The 16,200-nt window shown below is 34.6% G+C and overlaps 1 protein-coding gene across 9 annotated transcripts in view; it reads right to left on the bottom strand.

Annotated features, from left to right (window-relative positions):
* Window positions 1–16,200, bottom strand: part of LOC149417804 (uncharacterized) — a 223,762-nt gene that overhangs the window by 173,655 nt on the left and 33,907 nt on the right. The window lies entirely within an intron of this gene.

The following is a 16,200-nucleotide window of genomic DNA, read 5'->3' as shown; positions in this document are numbered from 1 at the left end:
ACCGAGACAGCTGCCACAATCACGGAGATTAATCTGACAAGAAACAATATGAATGCAGGTAGATTATTAAATTAATCCGTTGAAAGAGTTGAAATATAACATAGTTATGCAACTCATTTGTGATATTAATATATTGCGATCTGTCGTAATCTCTTGTATATTGTGTTGGTTGGCGCCGTAGATGCGACAGCCGTTATAACTATGTTGGTAAACAAAATCTCTATTTTTGATACTGAACATTATTCATGCTAAAATAAACATCAGAAATAAAAAATGTCTTAAACCCTGCTAATATTTAAATCGGGATACAACAAGACTCGGTAATAAAATTTAAATAATATAATTGATACCCCAAAAATTGTGTGCACAGGTAGGCATCGTAAGCATTCTATAGTATAAGGAAAAAATATTGTACTTATAGAATAAAGAAGAAAAGACAAGTCTGAAGATGGCCGTGATAGGCTGAAACCGATAACGATCAAATACAAAAAAATTCAATTTAATCATAAATAATAATAATAATGTGTCCATTATGGATTATTTTTATGTGTGGAGGTTTGTGCAAACTCACAAATCCCATAAAACATATACAATAATATACATAAAAGTAAAAACTAAAAATCGACAAGGAAATAAAATTTTAAAATATTTATGATACAAAAAAAGACGTTAATGATCTGTAGCGTTTGTGTGCTCCAGTGTGCCACGATGCTGGAATCTGGATTCCACGATAAGGACATTTTTGGAGTTGTTTATCCTCTCTCTTAAACATGTCACCACTTTTTATGAGGATTGCAAAACCTGGTACAAGCCCCTCCGTGAGCATGTTGGAAGCACTGCAGTATCTGAGAAGGCATATCACTCGGTAGGCGTCGTTATACTGCACGCGTAGCCTTTCTATGCCGAGTTGGCCCAAAGCTTGCACGTATAAAATGATGTATAAAAAGTAATTCTACGTATACATCCGCAAGCCTAACTGTCGAACTGAACCTCAACTTATGGGAAAGAAACGGAGCAACCGCAAATGGCGCGAAACGCCGCTTGCAGTTGATTCGTTCCTTTCCCGTAATTCGTGGTACGGTTCGCGTTTCGGTTCGCAAATGTATACGTACCCTAAGGAATAGCATTTTTGTTGCAAGTGGGCATGTTGGACATTATGCTAAGCGCTCTTCTTTGCCTGCCGATGAGGTGGTCGTCCATCAATTAAACAGTATCCTTAGTTTGATTTTTTTTATGAATCAAAACAACTATTAAACTATGTATATTCTAGTATTTTATTAATGACCGGACTGGTTTCACCTTATGATGGGTATCTTCAGACTGGTACAACTTGAACTAATTCTATGGTATGTATAGCATCTATGTCAGGAACGAGTGTTACTGGCTACACAATATTGCACATTTATGACTAATATGTCCGATCCCGAATTTTTTTCAACGTTCGTAATGTACACGCTGTTTTCAATTCAAGCTGCTTCGGGTCCCATTTGGATCAAGGCCGGGACTTGGGCTGAATAAAGTAGGTACCCATAAAGTTTGAATTTTATTAGGTTTACGACAAGCACCACCACTACTTCACCACCCTTCAGATTTCGGGTTCGGGTAGCTGCGAAGGCGGAAAAGACACGCGTAGGTACTTGCCCCAATATTGCCTACTTCGAAAACAGAACGAGGTGTCGTCTTACCTGAAATAATCCGTGGAATAATTTGACTCGCGCCAACGAAACCTGACAAGTGATTGAATTAACTTCAAACTACTAAGGCTGACCAGCCCGGTAATCTGACCTTATAAGGCACGTGCCACAAAACCCAAAAGTGATACTGTGTGCATTGATACCAGAAAACACAATCTAACCACCTCTGTATAATGGGCGGTAAATTGAAATTGAAAAGTAAATCTGTAATGAAAGTTACGCAACTACATTCCGTTCGGCGTTAGGTTCTGGTATGATTGTAAATATCCCAGAGTGGTTAGTACTCTCAGTATCGCCCTGCTAAAAGTCCACAGAGAGCATTTGGGACTCTTGTGGTATTCACATAAAGAATAAAAATAATGTAAATGGAATTTTAAATTTTATCTAGATCTGGCTGGAGTTCCCGGTGTTGCCCCCGTTGTTTGCAGAGTTTTTTGAAATCAGATGCAGACTGCATATTTTGAACATAAAGTGTGTAAATTTTCATCAAGTATCAAAATTCTGTTTGAAGAAATAGGAAAAGGATGGGGGGTGGTTTTTTGAAATCTCATGTTTATAGTGACCTTTCTCTTGTTTTGAAAGTCAAGTGTGCAAAATTTCATCACTTTCGGAAAAAAACTGTAGATTTGTACAAAAAAAAAGCTACCCACAGAACCCTTCTTTATTATTATTTTATAGAAGAACATAGATAACCTAGCCAAATTTATATTATAATGGTGCCGTGGTAAATAAAAACAGTCTCAAGTAAGATACTGTGTTTTTAGTTACCGCGGCAGAATACCCAAAATCTTAGACGGTAAAATGAAATTTAAAAGTAAAATTAGAATGAAACCTACATTTCATCCAGACGGCAAAAGTCTTATATTGATTGGCCTTTCGACTGTATGATTGTATTGTGGTGGCAGATTGGGAGATTAGAATATTATGTCTGTCGCACAATTTTATACGTAGGTACACAGTTACGTTATGGCTTCGATAATGCCTCTCAGATCGGTAATACCATATTGGAAGACGTTCAAACAACTTATCGGAGAAATAAAACATTTGGTAACCACCAAAATTTAACTAATTTCAACATTTTCACCCTGATTAGCTGAATTGGAAGAGCTTTTTATTTATTTATATTACCACAGGAGCCCCAGCAGATCAGAGCCAGTGGAACTGAAACATCTCCAAATAAAATGTTGCGAGACTTAGAAGAAAATGGGGAGGGGTAAGAGACGAGGGAAAAGGTAGCAGGAAAGTACCTGTTTATTTAAGGCTCCGTTATAACCATTGAAAAAGAAGAGGAAGATTACTGAAGATGGTCTGAAAGGAAGATATGTAAATACGAATGATAGAGCGAGCGCGCTAATAAAAAAAAAGATTATAATTAATAGGCGTAAGCGACTGAAGTGAAAATATTAATTAAAACACGACATATTTAAAATATAGCGAAAATCTCTCGATATCTGAAGTAAGTAGTATTTTAAAGAAACACTCTGATTTTGTAAATAGAACCAAATAATTTTCTTATCAAATATACTTTTTTACCATTTTTTTGTGAGCTTAGAAACCAAAAGTGTTAAAGGGAAGTATTTTATATTATATCGGTAGAAATTCGGAATGCGGGGTCTTCATTCTAGTTAATAAAACATAGCTAAAACCATTTCGAGAAATGTTTTGATTTTTAAAGGCGATCTCTAATGAGGACGATTCTGAGAGCATATTAAACTCCGCAACGAGGTCTCGGTCCAGTTGGTCTCTGTTAGATTACATAGGGTAGGTATTTCAGTAAAGCTCGTCTAGTGAAATATTTACGTCCGTCAAGTTGTTCTCTGGTAGGAACCCTGGAAAGATAAGCACAATGATACCAATACTAAAAATAACTGATATATCGGCCGACCCATAGTGTTTTTATCCTAGACGGTATTCGAATCAAGGACCGTACAGTAATTCAAGGTTGCGAATTACTCCAGGGTTTACGATACGCCTCGGTTTTTTCAGAAAAATTAATTTAAAGATTATTTAATTCTATGAACAGAAATACTCAAATCGTTAATTAGTATTTGGACATCTTAAGTAGGTTATTAATCATTAAAACTATTAAAGGCGCCGTCGGGCGCTCATAAAGCCTTCTTGTAAAAAATTACATAAAACGTAATTACGCATAACGCCATCTTGTTAAAAAGTTATATATAGTTAAGAATAACGCCATCTTGTTAAAACATACATAATACGTAGTTACGTATAACGATCCATCTTGTTAAAAAGTGATATAAGTACTATAGTAAATTACATAAATTGGTAAAAAAAGTTTTCCAACAGCAATACGAACATAAAACATGTTTTAAAGTTGAAACGACAAGTTTATACGAAACCTTTCCTAGTACGGTATTAAATTCTCGGAAAATTCCAAAGGAGATCAACGCTTCGATGTATCCCCATTAATCCGACAGCGGTATTTGCGATTTATACATTTTTATGGATGCACTAAGTAACTCTGGAATAAGATGATAAACGCTGATGCAATGAATATCGAATCGAGTCGCAATACGCAAGAAAATTTCTACACCGTACCGCAGGCTCCCCCATCTCGCCTCATATCCTCCTCCTCCCCTAGGCGGCAGATTTCCAGGAAAAGGGGTGGGTTTTACCGCCCTTCCCATCTGGGAAACACCCAACTCCTACTTTTAAACGGGGATGCTGTGCGTCACAGCTGATGACGTCATCCTGACCTAACGTCGCCGCGGGTGTGATGAATCAAATTTCGATAAAATTAGATTTCTTTCATGTGGATAGATAATGATGTGTGAAAGGCAATCGGATCACAGGCGAATGTACTCCTCCTCAAAGCGAAGACTCCTTTTTTTTATTTTACTTAATCTCACAGCCTTATATCATTACATTACTTAGTTAATGTAGGCCTAACTGTGAGATCTATCTGTGCTGAGGTCTTAATTTTATCAATATTAAAAATATAATATAGCATTGGAGGTGAAAGTTTGTAATTCTTTCCAAGAAGGGGTTTTGATTCCTTTCATCAGTGGCGCAAATAAATACTCTAAAATACCTGTAACCTGACCCCACACATGTTTTGTAAAAAACCTGTACGAAATTAGCAAGATAGGGGAGAGGAAACCGGTACGGGATTAACCCTGGGTCCCAGAAATGTGTCATTGCGCCACTGAAGAACAATCAACATTTTTTTACATGACCTGTGTAGAGGTAAGTAGTTTAATATTGAATAGATTTGGAATGTTTGGTCTATCCTTCGACCAGAATCCTATGGCTTCATCGATAAGTAGGTGCATTTAAATTGAATGCAGAGTGTACTTTACATTTAATACGTAAATATCATTATCGTAATTTACAAATTAACAGGATTAGATTAGATGATAAACGTTACGTAAGCAGAAAATATTAAACCAAAACATAAAATCAATAAAAAAAACTGATGGTTAACTAAGATGGAAGAAAATTTACAAAATAATGACAATAGCATTTTCATGGGCTTAAATTTAAATTACAAACGACCGATTAACGTTCGAACACAAATTTGCTGTATAACTTTAAGATATCGACCCAAAATCCATGTTTTCGAGTAAGGATATCATTATCTATCTCTATTTGTTACAAAAAATGAACATAATTAAGACAATTATTATTTTTAATTTTACACATTTTTAAAATTGAATTTTTTATGGCCTATATTTTTTCAGGTTCCATGATAACTCAACACAGTGAAAATTCAACAAGTGATATAAAGTCATTAGAAACGATGAAAATTTTTTTTTTTTAACCTAACCTAACCCAACCTACATAACCTAACCCAACCTACATAACCTAACCCAACCTACATAACCAAGTTAATAAAGGTTTTTTTTTCATCACTTTCCATGACTTTATATAACTTTTTAAAGATGTGATGAATTATCATTTTGATGATTTATCCGGTTACCATTTTTTCATTACAACAAAAATAAATAAAATACCACACATATCCTAGAAGATATTTGCTAGGACTTTTGATTAAAAAAAGGAATATTCAGTTTAGTAAATGCTGTAATCCAAATTTAAGTTTTACACAAAAAGGGCGGCGCAGCCGTTCCTTTTAATGTTGAATTATAAATTCAAACACGGTAAAACTAAGGGATGGTTTAAAAATAAAATTTGAAAAAATATATATGTATATTACATTAACTCCACACAGAAGGCCTTGAGTAAAATAATTTCCCTCAAGGCTTATGTCATCTTTGGAGACGGTTTTTTGGGGGGAGAGGAAGGAGTGAGCATGGGTCTTGAAGGAACAGAATCCGACAAGGGACAGTTCAACAGCCGAGCTGTTGAACTCGAACTCACCCAACACCGAGTAGTAGAAAAGACCCTTTCTCATGCGACAAAAATGTCAAACGAACGCAAATTTTCGGCACACGTGCCGAAGGGATCAATGACGCTAATTCCTCGGAGCATCTTCAGAAACCTTTAATGAAATATCGGTAGAAAAAGGACAGAATTCCTACATGACGCATGTGCTCTAAACTTAGCAATCCGTGTGTTGAGATTGGAGAATCTAACAAATGGACCGTTCGTTTCTGCACAGTCGTTGTTTTTTTTTCAATTAACATTTCATCAATATTCAGGTTCTATGTAAACAACTGGCCGATAACCGAATTATGACAGAACTTGAATAGAACTTGAATATGTATTCATTTGAAATTTTATGAAGTATTTTGAAAGTGCTGTGAAACGATTGGCCTTGAGGATATATATTACGTATTTGGAAATCTAATATCTCGGCAAGTATAAGTTTGTACGTAATGAAATTTCTATCCAGCCTCAATTCCAAGACTTGCCTCTCGCCACCCACTCACCTGTCAATTTGGAGCCAATTTAGGGTTTTAATATCCGACATTATTACTATATCATGAATATTACATTGACGAGACACTTAGGTTATACGGACCTTAGGTACATATAGCAGTATAGGTTATTATGCTGTGTATACATTTGCGAGCCGAAACACGAGCCGAGCCTCGAATTATGAACGAAGCAACCGCAAGATGATACGAGCAATAAAGTTCAATTTGGGAGGCGGGTTTGGCTACCGAGAACCTTTTATTGGATTGCCAACGCCTTTGCCGTAGATCACCCCAAGTGTTTCGCTACGTTTGGTGACTTAGCAGAGGTGCCCGGGTTCATCGGGTGAGGTGTTTTCAGGATGCACCTGCCCACCAGATCGAGAGGCCGGTTGGGGAGACCCTTTGACCTCTCCAAGTGGTCTCTTTTGACCCATCGCCTTGCGCCACAGTGGGAGGTATAGATTCATATGTCCGTCACTTTTGGACACACTGATCCCAAGATTCCCATCCACCCCTCGTACATTTTTCCCTACCAGAACTTTCTCTCCTTCCTTTCCTTAAAAAAACCCTCCACATAGCATCCCCAAAGACGACATAGGCCCCGAGGTAAATTATTTTCCTCAGAGCCTTCTGTGTGGGATTAATGTAAAACAAAAAATTGTACAATAAAAGAAAGGTTTCAAAACGGGCATATATTTGATTTAAACAGCCAAAAAATCACAATAGCGAAAATTACGATTATGCAATATAGATGAATTATTTGTTTGAGCCCGTACATGCGCAATATGAATATGAATAATAGTTTTGTCAGTATAAAAACTCAATTCTTTCAAGAAGCGCATACAAATACAATATTGGATTGAATCGTCAACACAATATTGTATTTGTATGCCTTTCTTGAAAGAATTCAGTTTTTATACTGACAAAACTATTTATTTATATTGTATGTACGGGCGCAAACGAATAATTCCTCTTAATATTGAAAACCATAACTTGCATATTTTATTAAAATAATTAATTTACGCAATCTATGAACACGTAGCTTAAAACGAACGTCGCGTTTAATCTTAAAGGGGCTTATTACGGTAATAAGCAATCTAAAATGGGGCCACCTGATCTTTTGTAGGAATGGAGAGGAATACGGTATTTATTTTATTAATGCTGAATTCTGAAATTGATGATCAAAGTAAAGCATTTTTATAATAATTTCCTTTATATCAAAGAAATGACTTCAAGAAATTATCAGGAAGCTAAATAATGACGAGGCGCTTCTTAGAATTATTAGCAATAGCGAAAAAAAGTGAAAATCATACATTATTCATTTCTACTTAAATAATCATTTAATTTACTGTTGAAAATTTAACATTAAAACCTTGTACAGTACTACAGTTAGTACCTACTCCATTTTTATTGGATTTGAAATCGTTAGGTATTTTTGTATATCTGCCTCTCTTTTGTTGGTAATCATTTTTCGATTGAATAGAAAGTTGACAGTAAAAGATAATAATCGATCATTACGCAAGGTTAACGCCTGACTAGACTTGTCAATGCTAATGCAAGTTGAAGCTACTGAACTTACCTCAAAAGAAAGTATATTTTTCAATAATAGTATGCAAGTTTCACAAGAAAAATGGCATAACGGAAAACCAACAAAAAAATCAGTTTCATGGTCGATTAAAATCCAGACATATTTTTTAGGTGGTGACTGTACTTAATGCTTGATGTGATGAGACTTGAAACATCTAGATGATACTATTACTAATTAACCTTCACGCCATTTCTCCACAGGTGTAGGCAGATAAGATTGCACGCCAAAAACGTTTCGGAACACATTTCTTACTTCTTTATCACCGGAGTATCTAAATACTCCCACATTTCAGAGCATCTCAAAAATCTGCACTGGCTCAAATGTCCTGAAAGAATCCAGTTCAAGGTATGCTGGATGGTATTTAAGTCACTTAACGGAATGGCTCCGGCTTACTTATCAGAATTGTGTATTAAGAAGATTCCAATTCCCGACAGTCAACCCTTAGGTCAGCAACGTCATCAGCTATCGAAAGGTTGAAGGAACCAAAGCGCACACCAGATACTAAGTTCGGTGAGCGTGCTTTCGCCGTGTCAGGACCTAAAGCCTGGAATGGACTGCCACATGATTTGAGAATGATCACAGACTCGACAGAATTTAGGTCTACACTTAAAACGCACCTTTTCAGACAGTCGTATCCATAATTTCCGAAACCTCCACTTTCACAGTCGACGGCAATTTAAATTAACAAAATGTAAAAAATACTAAAAATAAAATAAAATAAATAGAAATAATAATTGAAAATAATTAAATAAAAATGATAACAACTAACAATTTGTAGGCTTTTTAAGACAGTTAAACTAAAATAAAAACTATAGCAGACTTAAGGTCATGCGATGACCAGTGTTTTTTGATATAGTGTCCTCTGCGTGCAGTTTTTTCTTGTATAAGCATAAACTTTTTAATACAAGTGTGTTTGTCGGAAGTGACTTGCCAGGTAAGTATGTTTTGGTATCTTTTCTAAATAATAAATGTAGATCCTAGGAAATAAATTGTAAAGCGCCCTTGAGGTGATTTTTCACAAAAACGGCGCTCTACAAATTATCCAATTATTATTATTATTATTATTATTCTTATACACTCAACTGATTCCTATGTTTAAGTATTAAAAATACGATGCTTCTGACACCGGTTCTTGTATCCATTCTAACTAAACTACAGGTCAATTATGCTTTTATCGGTCTAGCATTCATAATACGGTTGTCGGTGCATGGTTGCGTGATTTTAAATAATTGTATCCCTGCGTAATGCGTAAGATTATTCAAGTTCAATAAACTTTTAATTTTAAAATTGGAATTGAAAAGTATATCAGACGAGCGATAAAGTAGGTGCCAAAATTATTTTAATAATTAATATAATTCTTTATTTGAAATGTGTATTTCTTTTGTTTAAATGTTTGACAGATGAATTAATATAATGAACATACGTTACCGAGACAATACGTGTTGTTTTTGTGGACATACTGTAGCGGGTCGTTCATACATCTTTTCCATTCGTACACATATATTATTTATATTCACTTAGATTCAAAGGGTAAATTTCTTATTTTTTATAAATATTTTCAGCTTTGCAAACCCTACAATTATACAATAAGGAAGTTAACTAAGTACTGACCTTCTTAAGAATGAAAATTATTATGCTTAACACACAACGGCTGAGTAAGGTAACCTTTAGAGAAGGGCCTCGCAATTAAATATCACCACTATTGTGTATTATGATCAGCAATTTAAGTAAAACTGCTCCCATTTTCATGAAATAAAAGGGCGGTCTGGTCTTTAAAAACCCCACCGCTGAAAACAGCATCATAAACGGAGACTTATTTAAAGACACCGCATAAAAATGTTCAGATATTCAAACTCAATTTTCATACGGATACAAGGAAAGAAAAAACATTTTTTATAAAAGTGTGAAAATTTTCCATATAGTGTTACGAAAAGAGATAACCTTTCAACAGGAATTTCAGGAAATAACCAAATAATGTTCATACCTATAAGCTTTATAAAAAGTGTGAAGCATTTCTTAGTCTTTAAAACCTGGTTATCTAAATAATATACCCTTTATATGGCGTGGTAATAACTTAAAGGGTGTGTGTAAGTGTGTATGTGTGTGTGTGAGTGTGCGTGAGGGTAGCTAAGAGTAAAAGGTGTGTAGATGTCGTTAAAGTAGGAATTCAAAGGGAAACGTGGGGTAAACCGAGACACGGGTGTGAAGTTCGAAGGTCTGAGTCACTGGGTTTTCTTCCCTCCAAATATAGCCTTAGTATTAGTGCGTCCAACTTCACCCCCACGTTCAAGTTAGAGAGTATTAGTGCGTCTGATAAAACCCCCAAGTTCTATGAAGTATTTTTATAGTGTCCGCCGTTATCCCCACATTCTGTAGCGTATTATTGCGTGACACATTACTGTAAAAGTGCGTGCTGCTTGCGTTTACTTTTCACCAAACTATTGCTGGAGCCATTATGAAGGATTTCGGTGTTATAAACTAAGCGGAAAATTCGTGTCAAGACGCCGGATTTAACTTTAATAAAATAAATGAATTTACACGTCGGGCGTAAGGTAATAATTTCCTTTTATAAATATTATGCAGGTACTTGTAGGTAATTGTATATCACACAGAAAGAGAGAAAGTGGTAGTTCGACGCGGTATATATCTAATATCTTGATAGTGCAATAGAGTTATGCATAACTTTCTAGAATGATAACATTATTAGTATTTTATGCGGTGCATAAGTCACATAATGATAAATAAGTTTGTTTGACGATTTCCAAAGTATAGTGAAATAGGCATTCGATGTTGAATCGAGAGGATGAAATCTTTAATTTTTATTGTTCATTACAAACCATGGTAATTTCTTGCAGAACATTACACAAAAAAATTGCACAACAGGAAGGTCTAAAACATAAATCGAGACCATAAATTTATTCATTAATGTCTGGTCTAAATTCAGAATATCAATAGCCGAAGTGTCGGTCGTTCATAATGCCCGCTCTACTTAGCTCTGTAATTCATATATTGATTACTTAATAGGCTTCAATTAGACTTCAATTAGCTGAACATCATACATTCTGATGAAGGTACTGGACTCGTGTGTGGCGCATCGGACGCTGCGACTTGTGGACATGGGATATACGTAATTATATGAAAATGGACACTGAATATAAAATTCCTATAAGAGTGATCTATTACGATTTGAAAGAAACTGATAACGTCAATCCAAGGTCTTTTCGAGTGTAAGGACGGGTTGTTTCTTGTTTCACAGAATTAGAAAAATTTATCAATTAGTTAATCTTCAAGTTCTTGAAAGTCCTATTAAAGTTATGTTACTATGGCCAAGTACCGTGAAACAACCGGCTTATGATGAAATAATAACAGAACTTGGACAGAACTTTCACAGAATTGAATTAAACTTTCAAATTTGATGAATTGTTCAAATTCTGTGAATCAACCCGTCCAGTGAAGAGTTCTTAGGACGGGTTGTTTCGGAGAATTTGAATTCATCATTCGGAGAATTCATCAAATTTCACGTTCATTTTAGGGTTCTGTGAAAGTCCTATTCAAGTTCTTTTATTATATCATTGTAGGCTAGTTGCTTGACAAAACTGAAATAGTAACAGAACTTGAAAATTAACCCGTCCTTAGACTGTAAGCTTTTAAGATCAATGAAATACTTACTGGAATTTTAGATGAAACGTTCGAAAATGCCTTCACTAGTTTTTAAACGTCACCTTTCGTCAAACGTCCCCATATGTAGATATTTCGCCTTGTATAATTATAGTTTGAGGATTTTTGTCATTGACAAGCTTACACATTTTCTACTCATACAGAATTTGCAGATAAATCATTCGTAGTATTGCTTGAGTTAGCAGGCTACAAAGTGATGTTCAGGGCCAGTTTGAGTGCTGAACCCAAATAATAAAGAAATTCTAAATCAAATGGAGTGGCTATATACGATGCCAGGCAGTGTAAGAGAAACAGAGCGCTCGCTGAATTTTCATTGGCTCTCAGGGATAGAACAAAAAAAAAATACAAAGTCACTGACTACATCGGCTTCCATTTAAACCTACATGGAAGGCACTTCTATTCGAAGGTAATAAGAGATAGGTTGCTTAAGAATATCTTCAAACTATTATGTAATTCGGCTAATAAAATAGCTATACTCATTTTTCTCCGTATACTCAGTGGCTGAAACTTTTTGGCTAATGGTATAAGTTTTGACTTCAAATCGGAAGGTTAGTGTTCGATACATAAACGTTCATGTCATAAATAGAAGCTATTGGGTGTTGGAAAGTTTGCATTAGTTGCTTTATAGCTGTCGTTAGGGACGTTGACAATTAAATTAATAATAAAGCTCGACGTGGAGACATGAGAGAAACAACAACAAACAAACAAACAACATTTCACCGAAGTACCCACCCAGGCTGGACATTGGCGCAAATTATGAACATATTAATTAACTTCGTTTACGGCTGTTTTGTGACCAATTCCAACATCCAACTCCCACAGCAAGAATAAATTGTTGGTAATCATAATCAAGTAAAAACTCAGATAATACATTCTTTAGAATGTGGGTTTTATCATTATAGAATTAGTGCGTAAGTTGGCATTTTTAACTAAGATTAAAATTACATTTATATGTAGAATATTATTAATTTTCCGACTGTGAATAATCCACGAATTTTAATTGAGCAGAGAATAAAACTGGATAATGAGAGAGGCCTATGTCCTCTCTACGCCTGTCCTCTACGCCTATGTCCTCTCTACGCCTATGTCCTCTCTACGCCTATGAACTCTCTACGCCTATGAACTCTTTACGCCTATGAACTCTCAATATCGCCCTGTTGAAAGGATACCATTCAGAAACGAAATGATGGTTGGATGGCATTAGCCGTGTTCCGTGTTTGGTGACCAGTGTATCAAACACAATCGATCGATACAGGTTTCATCGATAATGTCGGTAAATTGTCAACGTTCACAAGCACGACTGCGGAACGCCAACGAACAAAAAATAGTTCAAAACGCCTAAGTGCTCTTAATTTATTCGGCGTGAACTGTTGTTTGTCCGTTGAGGATTTGCAGTCGTGCTCGGGAATGATGACAAGTTACCGACAATATCGGTAAAACCTTTATCCCTCGATCGTGCTACCCAGATTTGAATAGCTTTTAGCATCTTTCTCTTGCTTGTGTCTAAATTTGGGTTACCACTGCCTCTGGGCAGTAGAGATTTTTGTGTAGAAAACACATATACCAAAAAAATATTATAAAATAAAATGGCTGGACGTCAAAAAGTTCAGAAAGATGAGTAACAAATAGAAATTACCTGTAATTTATGCAATATTATATACATTCATGCATCTTCTATCATGCGTTTGTATAATTTGAAGAGTCTAGACTTGGCCAGCCTCGAGTATGTAGGTTCTGTATTCTGTTGAATGTGAAAACAACTCGGTTTCCCGCGACAATGGAATAATTTCGAAGGTGAATGTTGTACACACAGAACACAAAGGTTCAAGATCAAATATTTGCCTCGCGGTTTGTGTGCAGATGTACTAGCTACCTCATTGCAGCAGAATACAATCAAACATAATAAAAAAATTAACACAAAGAGTTATTTTTAAATATGTTTATTTGTTTTTACAATATCGTATTTCACATACATCTTACAAAACGGAGCATATCAGTCTCTCGTTAAGAGGAAGCTACAAGCCAAAAATGTGTATATTCTTGGTATACCTTATAACGTAGGTAAATAGGCATTAAAATCGCTTGACAAACGGAGTCTAGTAACGTTCGATTTCAAGTAAAAATCTGGTTTTTATTTATTTTGTAAATAATTTTATAATAAAGCAAAAAAGTTAATCAAGTGAAACTGTCACAGATAATCTTAGATATAATACTGTGTTTATAAAAAGTTGTTTCCTTTATGCGTCTATTGAAAAAATATTTTTTTTAGTAGTTTGCATTTATATTTTTTATTGAGTTAATTATTTTTTATTTGTATTCTACTCAAGCGAAGCGATAGGAAAACCTTCAATTTATCTAAAGCATATTTTTCGGTATTGATAATGTACACCAATTCGTTATAAAGATTAGTCAAAATAGTGATTTGGCATTAAGCTTCGCCTTAAATAAATGTACATATTTGAATTTCACTTTTGTTTTCTTGAATGATTGACATCCATCGAGCTGAAACTCTGCATATAGACTCATCGATGACAGTGCATTCTGTCAACTTGTTTTGGCAATCACGCGTACACACGCGGACCATATACGAATTTCTCTGAAATTAGACGACATAACAGCAATTAACATCCGCAAAAAATGTCGGCCCTATTGGGATTTGTCTAAGTTGTTGCGCGGTTGACTTCAGTCCCTGGGGAGTAAGGTTCAATCCTCTGTGAAACCAAAAACAATATTTTTTTAAATAATGACATCTATTCATGAAAATAGATTATTTTCATATTTATTTGCTTACAATAAAATGGTTCATAACTTAACATTATAAGATATTAAACATATATTTTTAATAATTACGGCTGTACGTAGGTATGAATTACAGACCTTGATATTTACATACATGAACAAGCGAAAATACAAATCATACCGAGCAAGATTAGCATCAAAGATCAAGATAAAAACAAGTTGCACATAATATATTATTATATTGCACAGTGCAAATGGAGTCCTGCTGCTGATAGGTCCGTTGTATCCTCTCTTTCTGAGGGAGATAGAAGATATTATTACAAATGAGTTATCAGTGAAATCCCGAAACAGCTACACGCAGTAAAATAAGTACAAGTTTCAGCGAATCACATTCGATATATATTATTTATCTGTTAGACGTCCATATACCAAATAAAAATATCAAACGACTTTATTCCGGTAATAACTGTTACTTGATCTTGCCACATTTTTCTAGGATAACCCAGACTTCCATACACTTTCCCTAAAGATGCCTCGTATGTCAAATTAGCGTGTTCTCCTCTAACCTAACATTTAAGAGGAAGCTACAAGCCAAAAATGTGTATATTCTTGGTATACCTTATATATTGTAGGTTATAGGCATTACAATCGCTTGACAAACGGAGAATAGAAACGATCGATTTCAAGCACAAAATTGGTTTTTATTTATTTTGTAAATAATTTTATAATAAAGCAAAAAAGTTAACCAAGTGAAACTGTCACAGATTATCTTAGCTATAATAATGTATTTTTTAAAGTTGTTTCCTTTATGCGTTCATACAATGCTATTAAAAAAATATTATTTTTAGTAGTTTAAATTTATATTTTTTATTGAGTAATTTATTTTTTTTATTTGTATTCTACTCAAGCGAAGCGATATGAAAACCTTCAATTTATCTAAAGCTTATTTTTTGGTATTCATAATGTACACCAATTCGTTATAAAGATTAATCAAAATAGTGATTTGGCATTAAGCTTCGCCTTAAGGAAAAAGTCGGCAAATCGAATTTTGGGTTGAATATTTATAAAGTCCCCTAATTTATATTTTGTTATCTTACAACGAAAACTAAAATAATAATGAAAAACCCTAAAATAAATACAAAGGACATAATCAAAACAAGCATTTCAAGAATAATGATATTTTTGGATATCATGTACGTAATAAATATCAATCATTTCGCAGACAGGTGCGTTCCTTGAAATAATTTTTTCATATTTGGCTAGAATCTGAACACATTTTTTATGAACTTGAAAGATTTATAACATAAATTGGGTAATGATTATGATGTCTGAATAATTATTCATCAATCATTATCGTTCCACTATGACTTACACTCGTAAATGCTGACCTCAAAATTAATACTATCATTAGTCATTATCTGGGCGGATAAGGAATAACAGATGTCGGAAGAAACTTTATCAAGAATAATTTCTCTGATTTTGGATATAAATCGTTATAATCCATTCATTATTAATTGCAAAAGGCCACTGCTATTGCCGATTACAAGATAAGTATAAATTGTACAAGATAAATAGGTTAAACGGAACCAAGGAAAATGTTTCGGTTCTTATCTAAATAGTTAATTAATCTGACCTTGTTTTTTTTTTATTCAAACCTTGA

Source organism: Hesperophylax consimilis, chromosome 14, assembly GCF_061612785.1.
Source record: "Hesperophylax consimilis isolate HC1 chromosome 14, BYU_Hcon_1.0, whole genome shotgun sequence".
NCBI classification, from domain to species: Eukaryota; Metazoa; Arthropoda; class Insecta; order Trichoptera; family Limnephilidae; genus Hesperophylax; species Hesperophylax consimilis.
The sequence above is the reverse complement of the archived record's forward strand: the minus strand, read 5'-3'. Positions and strand labels throughout refer to the sequence as shown.